Source organism: Carya illinoinensis, chromosome 6 (assembly GCF_018687715.1).
Source record: "Carya illinoinensis cultivar Pawnee chromosome 6, C.illinoinensisPawnee_v1, whole genome shotgun sequence".
NCBI lineage: Eukaryota > Viridiplantae > Streptophyta > Magnoliopsida > Fagales > Juglandaceae > Carya > Carya illinoinensis.
In genome coordinates this window covers 6,691,189-6,697,648 of record NC_056757.1, presented here as the reverse complement: position 1 = coordinate 6,697,648, position 6,460 = coordinate 6,691,189, and positions in this window count along the sequence as shown.

Genomic DNA, 6,460 nt, shown 5'->3' with positions numbered 1-6,460 from the left:
CTTTATAGAGGAAGAAGCAGAAATTATCCTCAGCATTCCTATAAGTCAATCAAAGATGGCTGATAAACAAATTTGGGCCCCTTCGAAGAAAGGTCAGTATACTGTAAAATCAGCTTATCATTTTGAAATGAGTAGAAAGAGATCAGAAAGTGGGGAATCTTCATACGGTTGTGGTGAGATCAAGGGGTGGAATGGTATTTGGCAAATGAATGCCCCGGGGGTTGTGAAAATGTTTATATGGAAAGCTATAAACAACTGTTTGCCAACCAAGTGGAACCTATATAAGAGAAAAGTTACTGAAAATCCCTTTTGTCCCATCTGTGTTAAAAGTGAAGAATCTGTTTGTCATGTCCTATGGAGTTGCCCAGCTGCGGTGGATGTATGGGCAAAGGTAAACAGTCCTGTTCAAAAATGGCCGAGGGGGGAGGTAGATTTGGGACAATTATGGTGTAAGGTGGTTGAAAAATGTAGTGAGGAGGAAGTGGTGTTAATAGCTACGGTTATGCACAATATATGGCTGAGAAGAAATTCTTTTGTTTTTGAAGAGATGTTCTCCAGTCCAAGTGCAATCTGGAATAGAGCAAAGGCTAGTATAGAAGCATATCAGGAGGCTCAAAGTAGACCTGTTAAGGATGCAGAACAGACTCAGATACAGAGAAAAAGGGTCAGATGGAAGGCTCCTAGGGAGGGGGTGGTGAAGATTAATTGGGATGCTGCCTATGATTCAAAAAGTAAGAGGATGGGAATAAGGGTGGTTGTTCAGGATGCAGAAGGGGAAGTGTTGGTCTCTTTGTGCAAAACAAGTCTTCATTCAGTGTCTGTTGCTGCAGCTGAAGCAGATGCTTTGTGGCGTGCTTTAATTCTTTGTACAGAGCTGAACATTGGGGAGGCTATCTTGGAGGGAGATGCTTTGAGTATTATTCAAGCTGTGTGTAGCAGGGAGGAAAGATGGGAATGGCATGGTCAGAGATTAGAAGACATCAGAGAGCTAATAAGGAGAAGACCCTTGTGGAGGGTGATACATACGTATAGAGAAGGAAATTTAGTAGCTGATTTTTTAGCAAAATATGCTCTGAATATAGATGATGAGAAAGTGTGGATGGAAGATTGCCCAAAGGGCTGTGAGAGTCTTATTCTACGGGATAAGTCTTGTAATTTGAATACGTTTTGAGAAATATAATGGATACAGGTTTATGATTTCAAAAAAAAAAAAAAAAGATAAGTATTATTCTAAAGTCTTTGTATCCTATACCATTCACGTAATATAATTTAATTTAAAAAATAAATTAACTTAAATCTTAAAAATTATCAAATTTTAATATTTAAATAATATGAATGTCCCGCATATAATATGTGATGTAAAGGTTTTCAAATAATATTTACTCTTTATATAATATCTCAAAAGTAATAAAAATTCTATACGCAGTCATTTTTATAAACTCTTTTGTGTACTCCAGTGATACGATTAATTGTATATTAAAAAAATTGTTGCCCAGATGACTAACACAAGAGGGGGGGTGAATTGAGTTGTATAAAAAAAATAACAATTATAAATCAAATATATAATATAAAATATAAACAAAATATAAAATAACAATAAATATAAAGAGTAAGGGTAAGAGAGAAGCAAACTCAGTATGTTAACGAGGTTTGGCCCCACTGCCTACGTCCTCGCCTCAAGCTACCCCTTGAGGATTCCCAAATTCACTATTCAACCTCCTTCAGGTGGAGATAGAAACCTCTTACACCTTTGAACAATACCGCTACAAAGGATCCGTGTAGAACACCCACTACACTTGCAATCACCTTACACGTGGTGATTCAACTATTCCAGTATTCTACACACACAAGGATTATACACACCCTTTTTCTGATACAAAAGCTGATAGTGGGTAGGTTATCAGAAAACACTCCTCAATGAGTGAAATAAGAATAATACAGCGCAAACTATATCTCTCAAAATGAATAAGGATTAAGGCTCAATGTTTAGAAAAGAGAGAATGAAAGCTTTGGATGAATGTTGTATGCTTTTGATGTTGTGAATGTGAAACTCTCAAATGATCTATTTATAGGCATATGAGACTTCATATTCAAATTTAAAAAGATTCACATGTCAAAGACAACATCATTCACTTTTTCAAAAAATTCAAATAAAAGGTTCTTCTTTTTCAATTGTCAAAGACAACATCATTCACTTTTTCAAAGAATTCAAATAAAAGGTTCTTCTTTTTCAATTGTCAAAAATAACATCATTCACTTTTTCAAAAAAAAATCAAACTTAATCTTTTACTTTTGGCATATGACAAAATGAGCACACTTTCATTTTCAAAAAATTCAAACCTAATCTTTTACTTTTTGTATAAGTCTAAAAAAGCATCAATCACTTTTGAAAATATTCAAATAAAACATGTACATGTGAAAGATGACAATCAATCATCTTTAATATTTTCAAAGCTCAACCATTTAATCAAGACATGCACATGCAAAAGATAACAATCAATCATCTTTCAAAATTTTCAAATTTAATTTTCAAAAATATTCATGCACATGTGGAAAATGTATTTTAATGCTTTATGATAAAATATTAATTTTGAACATTAATCCTAATTTCGAATTTTGAAGAGATTTACAACATTACTCTATAATTTTAATATGAACTTGTTCCCTTCTTGCTCGTGCTTATTTTCTTGATGTGCTTGACTCCATTGTGTAAACAACTTGAGCTTGAGACTTCTTTATTCTTTGAATTCATTTGTTATCATCAAAATCCATGTGTAGATTTATAATCACATGAAACTTGAAACCTTGAGTTCAACAATCTCCCCCTTTTTTATGATGACAAATATTTGATAGAACTTGAAACCTGTATTAATACTTAAGCTCCCCCTGAAAATATGCGTTAGTTTTTCAAGCAAAAGTATAAATATAATTCCAAACATATATAACAAGTTTAGCAATTTAAACAATGTTAATGTTCTAGTCTAAAATTTCTCCCCCTTTTGGCATCATTAAAAAGGATCGGCAGCAAATAAATGGACTAAAGAAAACGATGCGTTTAATAGTCACTGTAGATAGTTGAAAAATGGAGCTGTCCGTGACCCGACAAGTGCTGCAAAGCCTCGAGGCCTAACTCTATGAATTTAATACGGCTGAAGATTTAAACAATCGCCTGATGTTGTTGACAAACGGGATTGAAGGCTCCGAGTTTCTATAAAAAAATGATCATTTTCATCTATCAGATGCCAAAAAAATAATCGCTTCTTGACCTGAGTTCTGTTTTTCCACAACGATAGAATGGCTGAGCAATTCTCTTCCACTAATGTTCCAGACTTGAATCAGGAACCCTTGACGCATCAATCATCAATCTTCTCTCCTGAGGCCGTCAATACCATGATAGGAGCAGTGAACCGTTTTTCTAGTAAGGCTGATTCTGAGATTATTGCAGAATCAAGAATGCTCAGTAGTCAATATGATGCCTCTGTTACGATCTTGTCTCGAAGGTTAATGGCGAGGGTGAGTGAGATTGATCATCTTAACATGCAAATATCTGAGTTACGACAGAAGCTTGCTAATAAGGATAGTGAGAATAAAAGGCTAAAGCAAGAAAACCAAGAGTTGAAAAAATTTGCAGATTGGTATGCTCATGATCTGCAACCACGAATAGAGGAGCTGGAACGAGAAAGGGTTCAGATACAAGGTTAACATCGACAGATAACAGCAGAGGTTCACCGTTTACTAGAAAAATAGGGACAATCTACTGTTAATCTCGCTGGGTTAGTAAGAAAACTTTTGACAATGTGTGTCCAGCATATCTTGTATTTATTTTGACTAAATAAGATTTGAAGAGAAAATAGTTTGTCTTATTCTTTATGCTATCTCTATAAAATCAGTCCTGAAGTTCATCCAATCCGCATCAAGTTTTCATCTCATCTCTATAACTCATCTGCATTCCTTCAGCATTCTCGTTTTAAGCCTTCTATTTTTTTTCTCAATGGCTCATTCTTCTAACATTTCTCTAGATTCATCCATGAGGCATTCTGCATCTCAACCTCCTGTCCTTTCTGCAGCTGCTATTGGTGCCATGTTGCAGCAAGAAAATAATAATCTGACTAATAAGTCAGATTCTGATACTATTTATGACTTGGTGAGTCTTGAGACTCGCTACTCTTCCTCTATTGTTGCTTTTTCTCAGCGGCTACAAGCCAAAAATTATGAAGTTGAAAGGCTCAAAGAACAAATTGTTGTACTTCAATGAATTATTCAAGAGTCTTATACAAGGGAATGAATCATTCGGCAGAAGAATAAACAGTTAAAATCTTTATTAGATTCTTCATTCCGCTTGCCGGTTCCCATGAATAAGAATGATATGATATTGTATGAAGAGAATGAGCGTCTTAAACATGAGGCTAAGAATCTCAAGTTTATGTAAAAGTATTTAAAAAATCTATCTCTATTTTTATTGACTCTGGTCTATCTTTTAAGAGATATTCATAACATGCATCATACCTATTTCTCTTCTGATCATACATAATCTATCTTCTGGTAAAGGTTTTGTGAAAATATCTGCTAACTGATCGTGTGTGTTTGTGAACTCTAATATTATATTGCCTTTTTGCACATGATCTCAAAGAAAATGATACCTTATTTCAATATGCTTAGTTCTAGAATGTTGTATTGGGTTCTTTGAAAGATTTATAGCACTTGTATTATCACATTTGATTGGAATGTGATTATACTTGAGTTTAAAATCTTCAAGTTGTTGCTTTATGTAGAGAACTTGAGTACAACAACTACCCGCAGCAACATATTCTGCCTCAACAGTAGATAGTGCAACAGAATTTTGTTTTTTACTAAACCAGGAAACTAATGCATGACCTAAGAAATGGCATGCTCCACTAGTGCTTTTTCGATCTATTTTACAGCCAGCATAATCTGCATCTGTGCAGCTGATTAGATCAAAAGATGTGTGCTTAGGGTACCATAACCCTAGGTTAATTGTACCACTAAGATATCTAAGAATGCGCTTAACTGCAATTAAATGTGATTCTTTTGGAGATGATTGAAAGCGTGCACATAAGCACACACTAAACATAATATCTGGTCTACTGGCTGTTAAATATAATAAGCTACCAATCATACCTCGATATATCTTCGAGTCAACTGGCTTACCGGATTCATCTTTATCAAGCTTAGTTGATGGGCTCATTGGTGTTCCAATTTCCTTAGCATTTTCCATCCCAAACTTTTTCAGTAATTCCTTAATATATTTTGATTGATTGATGAATGTCCCACTTTTTGCTTGCTTAATTTGCAATCCGAGAAAGAATGTAAGTTCTCCCATCATGCTCATCTCAAATTCTTCCTGCATAGTCTTAGCAAAAACTTGACACATATTTTCATTAGTAGCACCGAATATTATATCATCAACATAAATCTGAATCAAAAGAATATCATCATTTTCATATTTAATGAAAAGAGTTGTGTCGATTTTTTCTCCTGAAAAACCTTTTTCAATCAAGAAACTACTAAGTCTTTCGTACCAAGCTCTAGGAGCTTGTTTAAGTCCATATAGTGCTTTTGTGAGTTTGAAAACATGATTTGGGGAAATATGATTTTCAAAACCTGGAGGTTGCTCAACATATACCTCTTCATTTATAAAACCATTTAAGAAAGCACTTTTAATATCCATTTGAAAAAGTTTGAAATCTTTATAACAAGCATATGCAAGTAGCATTCGAATAGCTTCTGATCTTGCGACAGGTACATATGTCTCATCATAATCGATTCCTTCTTCTTGATTAAAACCTTGGGCTACAAGTCGAGCCTTATTTCTAGTAATGACTCCGGACTCATCTTTCTTGTTTCTAAAAACCCATTTTGTTCCAATAATAGTATGATTTTTGGGTCTAGGAACAAGTGTCCAAACATCATTTCTTTCAAATTGATTCAACTCTTCTTGCATAGCTAGAATCCAAGATTCATCAAGAAGTGCGTCATTAATATTTTTGGGTTCAATTTGAGATAGAAAAGCAGTATGATTGCAAATATTTCTAAGAGATGATCGAGTACTTACACCTTGTGAAGGTTCTCCCAAAATTTGTTCCACTGGATGATCTTTCACAAATTTTCACTGTTTGGTTGCATCTTGTATTAAATTTTGATGATCTTTCCTGATGGCTCCATGTTGAACTTCCTCTATTATTTTCTCTTTGTTGAGATTGAGACTTTCTGTGTTATTTATACCTCCTGTTTCTTCATCAATAGATTTCTTGGAGAGTAGAGAATTAGATTCATCAAATACTACATGCATAGATTCTTGTACAGTCAAAGTCTTTTTATTAAATACTCTATAAGCTTTACTATTAGTAGAATACCCGAGAAAGATACCTTCATCAGATTTTGCATCAAACTTGCCTAAATTATCCTTGTCATTCAAAATAAAACATTTGCATCCAAATAC